The 14201-nt window shown below is 50.4% G+C and overlaps 1 long non-coding RNA gene across 1 annotated transcript in view; it reads left to right on the top strand.

Annotated features, from left to right (window-relative positions):
• The window catches only part of LOC147914690 (uncharacterized), a 40188-nt gene extending 29719 nt beyond the window's left edge, over nt 1-10469 (top strand). Inside the window, exons 2-3 of the long non-coding RNA XR_015554921.1 lie at nt 3424-3484; nt 6656-10469. This is a non-coding gene — a long non-coding RNA (uncharacterized LOC147914690). The remainder of the gene's footprint in view (nt 1-3423; nt 3485-6655) is intronic.
• The last annotated feature ends 3732 nt before the right edge of the window (nt 10470-14201 follow it).

Below are 14201 nucleotides of genomic sequence, written 5' to 3'. Positions count from 1 at the left end.
TCTCCTATAAGGAGAGAACTCCGCGAATCGTGCGCGTTCCAGTCCCAGGATATGATGAGGGAAGCGCGGGGCGGGGGTGGCCGTGTGCGCGCGCGCGCGAAGCCCAGCCCAGCCCCCGGTGGGCCGCTGGGTCCCCTCCCCAGGTTCTGGCAGAACACCCTTGAACAACTTATCCTGAAATAGCATAAGAACTTCTTTCCCCTTTTTTCCAGGCTTTTGGATGAAATTATATTTTACAAATGACTCATTATTATATTTATAGCTTCTCTCCAAATGATTCAAATTGTGGTTTGTCGCCTCCCTGTCTCTCAGCTCCCCCCAGCTCGACAGGAAGAAGCGCTGTTGACTGTACGGCCAGGTGTGGCTGCGCGGGGCCGGCGGCCCTGTAATTACGTCTGCTGAGCCTGACAGACACCCCGGCAGTTAGTCATGTGCAGCCTGTTCCAGCACGTTCTTGGGAGACAGCATCCGACATGAACACGCTAGGGAGCTGCTCCTGCAGGCAGTGCATGCGTGTGGTGGGGGAGAGCGGGGACAGGGGCAGCACGGGAGGCTGTGACAGAGGGTGCCTTTGTGAGAAGCGGGAGGGCCTGTAGGGGGTAATAGTCCTCCCCTGTCCCCCACCCCGGCCTCCACGGAGGAGTTGGGGGGGTGGCCAGTGGAGGAGGAGGTGGTGGCTCAGACATTTCAGGCTGTGCTGAGGTCTGGCTATTGGCTCTTCACGCTGTCCTGTGAGGAACCACTCCGGCTCTTTCAGGAACGTGGGGGTTCCTGAGTTCCCTCCCCCTCCAGGGAGCTCCCAGCCGGAGTGACTGCTCAGGTCCCCCAGCCCTGCCCTCCTGCCCCAACTCCTCCGGGAGGTATGGTCAGGTTGGCGTGAGAGCTGCCTGCTCTTGAACAGGCCGCCTTTGAGAGGATGGCGGGATGAGGCCCCATCTGCAGGAACAGTTTCTTCCTCCAGGTGCCCATGGGGTCAAAGTCCCCTTGGTCAGCCTTGCCTGGTTACTAAGAAAGTTAAAAACCCACAGAATGGGAAAGAAGGACACTTTGGAACTCCTAGCGACATTCTCAGAGCCTCACAACAAACCTCTGCCCCTGGGGTCGGGTGACCCGCAGACGCCTCTGGCTGGCTCTGGGGCCGCAGCAAGGACAGGCCACCCGGGGTGCCCGGAGTGCCCAAGGCCCAGAGGAGGGAAGGGAAACAGGCCACCCTGAAGGGAGCCAGCTTCTTGGGAAATCTCTGCATACCCCTTCCTGTGCCTTAGGGAAGAATTGGCTGCTTTATGTTACGGATTCTGCAGCTGAGGTGCCGTGGCTGTGGGAGAGCCTGGGCCTGATGAGGTCGAGAGCCTGAAGTTGTCCGTGGTCCAAGCCTTGGGCCCTGGTTGTGTCCCTAGATTGCCTGCCTGGGTTCCTTTGGGTCTGCTTCCATTTTCCCTTCTTGGCACTGCCTGAGTGAGTGGGAAGGGGACTCGGGAGGAGGTGATGTGGGAATGGGTGTGGATGAGCATAACGTAATTATTGGTGAAATCAGTACGAAGCCCTACCCAGATGACTTCCATCTGGGCTGAGCTGGGTCCCTGGGAGGTCTGTGAGACAGTCCTGAGGTGTGGCCAGGGCTGGAGACTTGGAGTCTTGGGACCTCGCCTTTTGGGGTGTTCAAGGAGGTGGGGAAGGGCCACTGACAAGTCTCCCCTCCAAGGGAAGGGAAGCTGAGAGAAGCAGCAGAAAGGGTCATGTGAGGTAGAGCTGGCCAAAGGGAGGAAGGGGAAGGGCCAGGTGTGGACTCACCTGGGCCCTGAGTGACCTGAACTTCCTCCTTAGGCCTGAGGGAAAGAGGGACTCTCACTGGAGAGGAGTACCACCTCCTGCCTCCTCTGGAGCCAGAGCCAGGGCTGGCCGCCTTCTGACAGTGGCGAAATCAGCTGTTGGTCAGCCTGAGGGGCAGCCAACACAGCCAGCTGAAGCTGCGGACCACCTTCTTGATGGGATTTGTGGTCCTGTAGCCACCCTACTTGTGCTGGCACCTTTTCACCAGTCTTTCGACAGTCACGTCAACGTTTTCGAGTGATCTGAACATTATTGGAAGGTGCCATTTTTGAATTCGTGCTCACAGGACACAGCTCTTCTCTCTGGCTTCTCCTGTCTTCCCTTCCCTGACTATGCTCCTGCTTGGAACCTCATCACCGAAGCAGTGTGATGGGCCTCCTGTGGGCAAAGCCAGATCCTGGCTCTGAATAAAAGCTAATCACAACGAAAATAAGTGTCTCAGTGAAATGGGGTTTTCGTGGCAGACACCAAACTGTGAAGGTCTTTGCTTCATTCCACCTTGGATGAGGGTGACGCCTTAGGGATGTTGACTGAAGATCAAAATATTAATTTTGGGTTGTATTTACTGAGCTATTTGCTGTCTACCTCCTTATTTTCAGGTTGCAACTCCTTATGTTTGCGATGTTTTTAGTTTGACAAAGTGAAATAAGACATGATGAAACCAGCTTGCACACACTTCTCCAAGTGTGTTCACATCCATTATCTCACTTGGGGCTGGCTATTATCTTCTCCTTTTTCTTTCTAAGGATATTGAGATAGAGAGATTAAATAACTTCCTCAAGAGTGCACAGCTAGTTAATGACTGAACTAGGTGCAGAACCAAGGTCTGAAGGTCCCTGTTTCAGGGGCAACTCCTCTGTGGTTCTTCTGTTTTCCATCAATTTGGAAAGGGAGAATACGCCTACAGCAATGTGGGTGGGGTTGGCAGAGAGATGACTGACCACCAAGTCTGAGAGCCGGCGAGGATGCTCTCCTTAGCTGGGGACTCCATGACAGGTGTTCACAGAGCTCTGGGATCCAAGGTGGCAAAGGAAAAAGCCCCCATTTGTTGAATTAACTGCAAGTCTTTCTTGGGGTCAGTGAATGTTGCTGGCATTACTTTTTTTATTGTGGTAAAATATATACAACATAAAATTTACTGTTTTAACCTTTTTTAAATTGTGTATATATATATACACACACACATATATATATATATTTTCTTTTTCGGTGAGGAAGATCAGCCCTGAGCTAACATCTGTGCCAATCCTCCTCTTTTTGCTGAGGAAGATTGGCCCTGGGCTAACATCCGTGCCCATCTTCCTCTACTTTATATGGGATGCTGCCACAGCATGGCTTGACAAGCGGTGCGTTGGTCCGTGCCAAGGATCCGAACCTGCGAACCCCGGGCTGCCGCGGCAGAGTGCGTGAACTTAACCGTTACGCCACTGGGCCGGCCCTGTTTTAACCATTTTTAAGTGTACAGTTCCATGGCACTGAGTACATTCACACTGGTGTGCAACCATCGCCACCCATCTTCAAAAGCCTTTTCATCTGTCCACACTGAAACTCTGTACCCATTAAACGCTAACTCCCTGTTCTCGCCTCTCCTAGCCCCTGGAAACCACTGGTCCACCTTCTGTCTCTAGGAATCTGACTACTCTCGGGGCCTCCTGTAAGTGGAATCATACATATTTGTCCTTTTGTCTGTCTTATGCTGACTTATTTTTAATTGGATCATCACTTTCAACTACAACAGAGGTGTTGATTAGCAGTTCTCCATGCCATAGAGGAGTTAGAAAAAAGAACAGGAGCACTTTAGGGTGGATTCCTTGACTGTCAGGGTTACCAGATGTAAGGGGGTGGTGGTGGGGGATGACAGGAAGAAAGTGTTACATAGAAACAAAAGGCTGTGCTTTATCATTCCAGGGGTGGGGCGTCCTCTGTTTTGAGGCTTATGTTGTGATGAAACCTGATGGAGAAGGCGCTCTGGGGAACAGGGGGACCCTCTGGGCATGCTGAAGGCAAGACAAATTGTTCTGCAAGAGAAATCTGCAGGAACTTAGAGTTTGGATAGAGGGGTCTCGGGGAGAAGAGAGGCTGGAGAAGATAGTATAAGTTGGGATTTAGGAAATAGTGGGAAATTTCCGAGGTGGGGAATGTATGATGCATTTTGAGGAGCATAATGTCTATTAGGAGATTCTCACGTGCTCACTGTGATTCTCCTCCATTACCCCAAATTTGAGTGAAAGTCCAACTGTGTGAGTTGGAGGGGGGACTGCAGGGACAGAGCAGCCCGAGCACGACAGGCCCTGGGCGAGGACTGCAGCCTCAGGAGGTGAGACACAGATGGAGGTGGGAGGTGGAAACACAGGAAATCAGAGCTGGAGGTCACCAGAGGAAGCAGAACCCCCTGGGGAATCCTGGGCACAGAGATGGTGGTGGGGGCAAGACATGAAACGGACTGTGAGATTGGGGGGACACAATGATGGAGTCCCCACAGTTGGTGGAATGGGGCTCACATCTTCTTGAATATTAGGGGCAGGCATTCCAGGTAGACAGCCTAGAGGAAGGAATGGATGTGGATCTTCTCTTCTTGGAGATCATGTGGCAAAATCTAGACAGGGCGCAAGCCTGGGTAATTTAGGAAGCAGAGGTTCTGAGGTCCCCTCAGTTCAGCTTACTGCCTCCAGCATTTCCATATTCACAGGGAAGAGGACTGTTTTTTGAGAGATGGAGATGGAGCTAGAACCAAAGCCAAGCCCAGAACATGTCTTGAGCTTTCAAAACAACATTCTCTTTAAAATTGCCCGAAAGCAGAGATCTGGGGCTGTGACGGTCTCTGATGGAGATAGATGCTTTTGGGACCCCCGGACACAGCAGGAGCCCAATGAGAGGGTCCGCCTGCTCCCGCCCAGAGACCCCAGAGGAGCCTGGCACGGAAAGCGAGCTTCGTGTTACTGGGAATGCTTGGCGAGTCTCTGATCAGGTCCTGGGCTGAGTGTGGGCTGGGGTTGGAGCCCTGCCCGGAATGACTGATGCATCCTGCGATCTCAGGACCAGCCTGCGTGGTGGCGGTGAGGCCGGCTGAGGACATTTCCCTCTGGCCCTCTCCAGCCTTGGCCTAGAGAACCAAGGCTCAGGGCTCATCTGGCTGGACCCCATTTTTGTCCCAGCTGAGTCTCTCGTTGTCAGTTGGGTCCTGGGGAAAAGGGCCTGGCTTGGCTCACACTTGAGGAGGTTTGCCAAATACGTTAGTTGCCACCAAAAGTTTATAAGCTTGAGCTTATAAACTTGAGGGGTTCAGGATGCCGTGGGGCCTGAGCTGGCCCAAGAATGTGCTGTTCAGAAGTTTTAGAAGTTCCCTGCCAGTTGGGAGGGAGGAATGTCTCTGCAGAATCAGAGGCGAGCCTGTCCTGGGGCCAGGCCAGCTTTCCCTCTGGCAGGCCCCTCTGCTCTGGGGGAGCTGTGTGTTCCCTTCTACTCAGCAGCTTGGGAAAGACCAGAGGCCCTTTCAGGGAAAGGAGAGAGAGGGAAACAGGCCTGAAGATCCTGCAGGGAAAGCCAAATTCTGAGCTTCAGCTGCATTTTCTGCTCTGTTATGAGCATGTGGCGCATTCTAAAAGGTGGTTTGGCAGAACTGGGGAGCCTCAGAGCTTTGGTGCGTGGAGATCTTCAAGACCAGCGAGTGCAGCCCCCTCATTTTGCTGGAAGGCTAATTTGAAACAGAATGGAATTTGGCAGGGGCTAGGGCGCCTTTTTTCTTCCAAGGCCGCTTTCTGAAAGAGACAGTGTCCGAGATAAGCTGATTTCACTCATTCACTCATTGCACTCCTTCGTGCATTTAAAAAAACCCTCAGAGGTCCAGATCTGGCTTCTCTGAAAGTAACCAAGTTTGTGGCTTCCAGAGTGTTTTTACTTTGCAGCCATCATTTCTGTTTGTTCCTTTAAAATGTTTGTTCACCACAGGCTTATTGCTAGGTCTCCCTTTGCGCATTATCAGGCTGTGCTTGTGAATGGCCGAGGGAAGCCAGAAATAGGACAACACAGGAAAAGACTGGAACAAGGCAGGGGCTGGTGCGGTCTAGGAGGGTCGGACGGTGGAGGCTGACAGGCCTGTGGTTAAGAGTGGACGGCTGAGCACCCTCACTGCAGAGTGTTACAGAACAGCTGTGGGGGGGGGGGGCTGCAGGGCTCAGGCCCCCCTGTGGAAGTGGGTGAACCGCCTTAGGAAGATGGTAGCTGGAATCACCAGGGAGGGCTCTGAAATGGGTGGGCCCCCGGCACAGGAACCTTAGGAAAGAGGAGACCTGGATGGGGGCAGCTAGGCATATCAGAGAACCAGTGAAGAAAGAGAGACAGCCAGTGGCACAGAGTGAAGTGGGGCCTGAACTAAATTATAAGTTTTAGGAGGGGCCCAGGAGGCTGCCAACTTTGATCTCATTTTCTGGACAAGCCCTTGCGTTACTGCTTCTACCCACCACCCAACCACCAGAGAGCTATCGCCTTCTGATAGGAGAGGTCTTGGCCGACATGTGAGACGTATGCAGCTGGAACTGGGGGCAGCACATGCTGGGTGTGGGCTGGCGAGGGGACATATGGACGCTGGTGGAGGAGAGGAAAGTCTTTCCCAGGCTCCTGTCCTGGGAGGCAGAGTAGGGGAGCAGAAAGTCAGGGCTCAGGGCAGGGGCCCCTCAGTCCCCACTCCCTACCTGCTGCCCAGCTCAGGGCCAGGCATACATAAGGAGCTCACTAAATAACTGAATGAATTAAGTTGGTATCTATCTGAATGCATGGAGTGCTATTCTCTTGAATCCCTATGTTAACTTGTATTTTTCTTCTTCAGGATTTAAAGAATAATCAAGACTACTTGCCTAACTTGAGCTTCCCCCTTCAGGAAGGATCTTCGTACTGCTGGTGTGACAGAGGGCATTGAGGCACTGTTCTGGAAACTATCTCAGCATCAAGACCCCCCCTCTGGGAAGACGGGGGACTGGAGGAGGGCCAGAATGACCTCTCAGGGCCCAGCTGGCTCTGTGGGATGCAGAGGGTGGACTTCAAGCTCTGCTGGCCACGCTGGAGGTCATGGAAGATGATGTGTTAGCAACTTGGTTAATTGCATCATGGTTTTCCCCTGTGACAGCACTGGGCCTATGCCTTAGCATCCCCAGCAGATGACCAAGGGAGGGGACTAAAATGGAATGAAAACCTTCTCTGTGACAAGGTTTAACCCCTGGAATTGGTTACTCTGAGAAGCCATGGGCTTCCTTCCTTGGGCAGTTTCACAGCCCATCACTGTGGCTTCTGGGAATGACATGGCACTGAGAACTCTTACCTCTCCTCCCAGCTCCTCTCCCTGAGAAAGCCCCCAGCTTCTCCCAGGCTTGGTGTTGGAAGGGATTGTTCATCCTCTCCCACTGGAAGCACTTCCTGGAAGGGCTTGGTATATTCCTCCAGAGACAGGAGGATGGCCTCTCCAAGTCTTGCCCACTCCACAGTTCCTGCATCTCAGGAGGACCTGAGGGTTTCCTTCCTCCAGAAGCTGTCAGAGTTGACTCCGCGTGGGTGTGGGCTCCTCGCAGCTACACCACCCTCCCTCTAATATTTAAAAGACCTGTGCTGGTTCTTAGGGCTCTGAACCATGTATTTATTTTCCTTGGGTCTGTCTGAAAAGGCCACATGGGTTTTTTCCTCAAAGCTAGGTCCCCTGGGCTAAACACAGCCGCCTCTCAGCTCTAGAAATGGCTGATTTTCATCACGTCCACCAAATTATTTCTGAAATTGCTCTCCCCCTTGCTGGGTGTTCTGGGACACAGAAGCCAGTCTGTGGGGGCCCCTGGCTTTTCTTCCTCGCTCAGAAGTTGGGGGAAAGCCTCCGTCTCTCCATTGCACACTTTCTCCCGAAGGGGGCAGGCCGACCCGGTCCAGGGGAGGGGATGATCTGCAGCCCGCGGGGGCAGCGGCGACCCCGGGTTTTGTGCGACCCACCCCGGGGGCAGCGGACGGCGGGGGCGGGGCCTCCCACCCTCCTAAAGGTAGCCCACCCGAGACTGTTGTGGGGCACACTCTGCCGCGCCCCGGGGCGAAGGCCGCCCTCCCGGGCCCCCGGGGCCGCAGGAATGGGGCGCAGGGCGGGAGGCCCCCCTGTCCTGCCGCGCTCGGCCCGCCGGCCCCGCTTTGTGAATGGAGGCTCGGGCTCCCCCGCCCCGCCCGTCCCCTCCTGTCCCCGCCGGCCGGGGCCCCTCTGGGATGGGCTGGAGGCGACGCGGGGAGGGGGCCGGAGAGGAGGGAGCGTTCCTGCAAATCACATGATTTTCCCGCTTATATAAATCACAGCTTGTTTTTCTCAACCGGCTGCAGACTTAAAGGTGCAGTGTCTTCTTTCTCTCCCCAGGGCAGGGGTGTCCCGGGCTGGAGGTGGCTTCACCTATGAGGGTGCCAGGGTTCAGGGTTTTTAGGGAGCCTCCCTCCCCCAGGGATGTTTCCTTTTAGCTGGAGACTAGGGAAGGCCATGGAAATAGCATCACCAAATGAGCAGGCGGAGCTGGGCTGGGATGTCTGTCCGAGACCTCCCTGGAGACCAGCGACCCTGAGAGCCGCTGATGTCCCTGACGCCTGTGAGGGAACTGAGCTGAGGGGTTAGGATGGAATTGGCCTGAGGGAGACCTGTGGTGGCCAAAATCAGGCTTCCAGCGCTCATGCTTATTATTCTGACCAGCCTTATTTGTTTGAGGCCAACATATGTGGGAAGAAAAAGGAAATCAGCACATGTATTAAGCACCTACGGTCTACGTTTTAGGCACTGTAGGGAGAAACTAAGACCTAGTAGACAGTCTTCCCCTTCAAGTGGTGTATGCTGTCAGGGGTGATGAGACGCGGACTGGGGGGAAATTAAACAGCATTAGTCTGTGTCAATGCCCGTTCCGGGCTGCAGAGAAGAGTGACAAGGCAGCGTGTAATGACTGCCCGATGCACAGTACAGCTAACGAGCCCTGCCTGCTTTGCAGGGAGGGCTCGGGGGCCTGCCTGAGAAGTGGCAGGAGGGAGGAGGCGACAGCCAGCTGTGGGATCTGGGGGCCACAAGTGGGTAGGGGTGCTGTGCAGTGAGCAGTCCTGTTGCTTAACTGAGGAACCGGGGAGTGGAGGAGTGGGGCGCAAGGCTGGAAGGCCCGGGGCCCAGATGCGGGCGCCGAGTGACGGGCTGTGTGGACGGATCTGAGGAAGGCAGGGTGTGATCCTGTGAAGGCGCGTGCCGGGCCGGGCCGGCCATGGGGTGAGGCATCTGGCAGCATTAACTGGAGGCGCTGAGGGAGACCCGCTGGAGGCTTCTGCAGAAACCAGGCAGACATAAGGCTCACAGTGCTAGGATGTGAAGAGAAAACGCAGAAATGAGAAGTGAAAGGTAAGAGATATTTTGAAGAAAGACTCGAGATAATTGAGTGACTGTGTGTACCGCGAAGGGAAGAAATGACCAGCAGGTGATGGTGATTTTGAGCTTTGGGCTGGGAGAAGAAGATGAGCTTCCCCCAGTGGAGGGGTGTGTGAGTGGCAGGTGAGGGGCTCCTCTGAGACTGTTTCTAAAGACAGTGGGATCTTGACTGGGAACTGTCCAGGGGGCTGGAAATCAGGGCAGAGGATCCGCACAGAGGAAATAACCCAGAGGATGGAAGAGATACCTCAGACCTTCAGGGAGACAACAGAGAGGGAGAAAGAGGAACAGGGCCAGAGGCCCCCCGTTAGGCTGTGGAGGGAATATGCACCCTGGAAGCAGCCAGCCTGGGTGAGTAGTGTCTCAGCCTGACCTTGGCTAAGTTGTTTATTCTCTCTGAACCTTAGTTTTCTGATCTGTAAAATGGGATAACAACACCTGTATCATTTCTGTGTGGCTTCAGGGAAACATATGAAGCATCTTGCACGCTGCACAATGCTTGGCACACAGAAAGTGCTTAATACAAGAGTCCTCCTCTCCACCCTTCCCTTCCCCACCCCCCCATCTCCTGTAAGTGGCAGGCACTTGAACAGTTTCTGCCTTTTAAAATTGTAACTGAGGGCTGGCCCCGTGACCTAGTGGTTAAGTTTGGTGCGCTCTGCTTCGGTGGCCCTTGTGGGCGTGGACCTATGACACGGCTCATCGGAGCCCATGCTGTGGCAGCGACCCACATACAAAAGAGAGGGAGATTGGCACAGATGTAGCTCAGGGTGAATCTTCCTCAAGCAAAAACAGGAAGATTGGCAACAGATATTAGCTCAGGGTGAATCTTCTTCAGCAAAAAAATTAAAAAATAAAAAAATAAATTATAACTGAGCTGTTATTGCTTTTCTTCTTCTTACCCACCCCTTCTCCTCTTCATCTCCTTCTTCTTCTCCTTCTAGAAGAAACACACGGTCTTGTTTGCATGACTAATTATTTGAACCGGATATGCCCTCCATTATACAGGAAGGAAATAATAAATTTGTTTCCCCAGCGCCTCTTAGCTGAGATGGCTATGACCTCATTTGATGCTTCCAGCAGCCCTGCAAGGTCGGGAGGGCAGGTGTTAGTCTGCCATTTTTTCCCTCTACAGCTGAAGAAATGGAAGAATGTTGTAAAAAGTTTTATGATTGTGTTCGAGAACCACACGTCTATCAGGACCCCCTAGTTCAAAGATTTCCAAACTTACTTTTAGCACGTTATTTTTGGAAATAAATTTTATTTGACTACTCAGTAGTCAAACTAGACACAGGCAGCAGTTTGGTGTCGGTGGAGAGGGGCGGTTCTGAGTCTCAATTGCTCGGCTGCTCCCACTCCCAGCCCCCAGGCCAGGCTGGGAAATGGGCTTTGCTTCTGGGGTGACCCAGCACCCTCTGTCTTTACACTTTGCTTCTTTCTCTTCCTTTTCAGCCACAACTTCCTGCCTTTGAAGGCCAGGCTGGAGCCCAAGAAGGCTTTGCAGCCCCCTGGGTGTGCTCACTGTGTGAGCCAAGTGTTGTCTTTGGCAATGATGCCAACAGCCCGGCTCTGCCTGGGTTTCAGCTGCATGGAGTGTGAACCAGCTGAGCAGGACCAGCACTGCCCCAGGGCAGGCGGCCAGGTGTGCTGTCTCTGGTCAGACGCGATGAATAGCAAAGCCTGATGTCACCAGGGCCCGGGAACCACCCTGGCTGGGGGAGGCTGGTCTGCTCTGCTCACGTGCTCGGGGCCTTATTTCCTCTTTGAATGTCTTTCTTGAAAAACAAACTCTTTGAGGTGAAAAAACAGTTTATGGTTTTTCAAACAATGATTTGAAATAAAGCAAATATTGGTAACAGGCTCTGCAGATAGTAATGTAAAGCTGTGAAAGAGCCACAAATAATGTACTCTAACTGCAGTACTAGTTATCATCCTGTACAAAGCAGCCACCTTTAGGATTCATTTCTTTAAGTGGTATCAATTCCCCAAAGAGAGAAGCATAAAAAAATGATTAAAAGAATTTCATATGATTTTTGCTTTTAAAATAAAATCTTGGTAAACCAGCATCCTAATCTTATGCTGTTATGTATTTTTTCCACTGATTTATCTATTTATTTGCCTTATAAAGGTAATACACACTAATAGTAAAAACAGAAATGCAAATCATTCTGCAGGGTGTAAAATGAAAAGTAGAAGTCCCCTCTCATAAGCCATTCTCATTCCCCTGAGATGATCCAAGTTAATGGTTTCTTGTGACCCAGAAATTTTCTGTTATATATGTGTGTGTGTATATACATCTAATCTAAGATTTTTCCACAAATGGTCTAGTCCTATGATTTTTTTTTTCCACTTAAATATAGATCTTGATGTACAGGTCTAGCTCATTCTTTTTTTTTTTTTTTTTTTATTGTGAGGAAGATCGGCCCTGAGCTAACATCCCTTGCCAATCTTCCTCTTTCTGCTGAGGAAGGTTAGCCCCGAGCTAACATCTGTGCCCATCTTCCTCTATGTTGTAGATGGGACGCTGCCACAGCATGGCTTGATGAGCAGTGTGTAGGTCTGCGACCGGGATCCGAACCCATGAACCCCGGGCTGCGAAGCGGAGCGTGTGAGCTTAACCACCACGCCACCAGACCGGGCCCCAACTCATTCTTTTTAATGATTGTCTATCTCTGGTGTTTCATTGAATATTCTATATAATATTCCCATATTTAGGTTGTTTCCCCTTATAAAGTGCTATAATAAGCATCTTTGTATATATTTTTGCATGCTTGTGCATATGCTAATATATATGTAAGATAAATTCCTAGTAGTGGAATTAGGTGAAAGTATGTGTACACACATTTTAAAAAATTTTATTCTGAGCTACTTAAGACATAAAGAATAAAAATAGCTTGAAAAACAACATGGTCAACACAGGCAAATGCTCCTTTGCACCACCCTATTTGTCACCCCTCCCATTCCACCCAGAGGATGCCAGGACCCTGAATTTGGTTTGTATTTATGGTTCCCTGCAATGCTTTGAATGTTTTCACATTTTACATAAATGGTACTTCACTGTATGTATTCTTCTGAGACTTGCATTTTTTCTTCAATATTATATTTCTGAGATTCATCCACGTTAATACCATTTTTGAGCTAATTTCTTTTCAGTACTGAAAAACTTTAAATTATATGAATATATCACAACTAACGTGTCCATTTTCTGGTTAATGGACGTTCCAGTTGTATCAGGCTTTTTCTGTTGCAAGCAATGCTGCTGTGTACGTTCTTGTGTGTATCTCTTGGTCATACACAGTGTGGGGATTTCTCTAGGGTATTTGCCTGGGAGGGAACGGCTGGTTCACAGACTCTGGGGATCCTCAGTGACATTAGGAATTGTTTTCCCAGGTGGCTTTACGCCCTTACCTGCAGTCAGTTACTCCACATCCTTGTCCAACTTGGTATTGTCCTACCTTTTAATTTTTACGAATTTCATTGCTGTGAAATGCTTGTTGTGGTTTTCATTTCCATTTCTCTGGAATGGAAGTGAGGTTGGGCGTCTTTTCACGTATTTTGTGGCCATGCATGTTTCCTCTTATGTGAATTGCCTTTGCCCATTTTTTCTGTTGGAGTGTTTGTCTTTTTCTTATAAATTTATAGAATTTCATTTTATATTGTGCTTACTGGTCTGTTATGGGTTAAATAATATCTTTTCCCAATCTGTTGATTATCTTTTCGCTTTTTAAATGGGTGACTTTTGATGAACAGAAGTTGATTTAATGTAGTTGAGTTTTGTACTTAAATTTTCAATATTGTTCATTGCCTAGCTTACACCTAGCGTATACGAGTGCCTGTTTCTTCACACTCCTGACAACACTGGGCATTATCAGTTTTAATTTTTGTTAATCTGATAGGTGAAAAACAGTATGTCATGGTTTTGATTTGTCTTAGTTATGAGTAAGCCTGAGCATATTTTCACAGGGTTACTAGCTTTTTGCATTCTTTTTCTGTTTTTAGTGTTCGTTTTTCTATTGGGTAGTTTGCTTTTCCTTAATTGATTTTCCTAGTTGATTTGTAAAGGTTTCTGAATGTTGAAGAAATTTGCCTCTGTTCTGCCGTGTGTGGCTGTATGTGGTGTGTACACGCCTTGACTGCAGCCCAGTGACGGTGGGATTATGGAAACCTTAGCCTCTGTAACAGTCACCCTCTTTAGCCCCTGAACATTTGGCCATATTGAGCAATAAAGTAAAAAGCTGTAATTGGAGACTTTGTAGGGGCAGCAGGGGAACCAGCGCAGTTCTGTGTAAGCAGGGACAACTGAGGTGGAGAGAGTGTGTGTGCACGGTGGGTGTCCATCTGATGTTGAAGCGGATATAAAAGTGGAGACTGGAGAGAGAGTCTGAGCTGGGGCCATGGTGCCAGGGCCTGCGTTCTTATTTCTTAAGACGAATGTTACTAATGCTTGGATAAGTGAGTCTGAGGTGTCTTAGGTGGCTTGGCTACTCTTGGCTGGTGGTGAGAGTAGGGCAAGTGAATAGTACTGAGGGTCCAGTCTGTGCCGGGCACATAGCCCTGAGGGGAGGCGTTATTAGGTGGGAAATGGAAGCTCAAGGAAGCTGACTCTTTCCAGGTCACACAGCTGTAGATGGCCAAGTTGGGCCTCAGCCTGGGCCTAGCTCACTCCCCAGCCCAGCTCTCAGCAGTGTATTAATGGTTCTACTGAGATCAGGCTCAATTAGGAGGACTTGGCTTTCATAGAGAGATTTGTCAGGAGAACCTCTAACAAGAGAGTAAAATTAGGACATATTTTAAATAGATTGCCATCTCAACAGTGAAATTTCACATTTTTATGTTTTAATGTTAGTAATTGGCTTAAGTAGTCCTTCCAGGAGAACACAGGTAAATGAACAGTAATTATAATTGGACTCTATTGAAAAAGAGCAATAGTCTTAACAGTCCCGTTCACTCCTAAAAGGGTGTT

The sequence above is a fragment of the Ceratotherium simum genome, chromosome 17, assembly GCF_057802395.1.
Source record: "Ceratotherium simum simum isolate JZ-2026a chromosome 17, ASM5780239v1, whole genome shotgun sequence".
Classification (NCBI taxonomy): Eukaryota; Metazoa; Chordata; class Mammalia; order Perissodactyla; family Rhinocerotidae; genus Ceratotherium; species Ceratotherium simum.
Note: the sequence above shows the minus strand (reverse complement) of the source record. Positions and strands in the feature narration are given on the sequence as shown.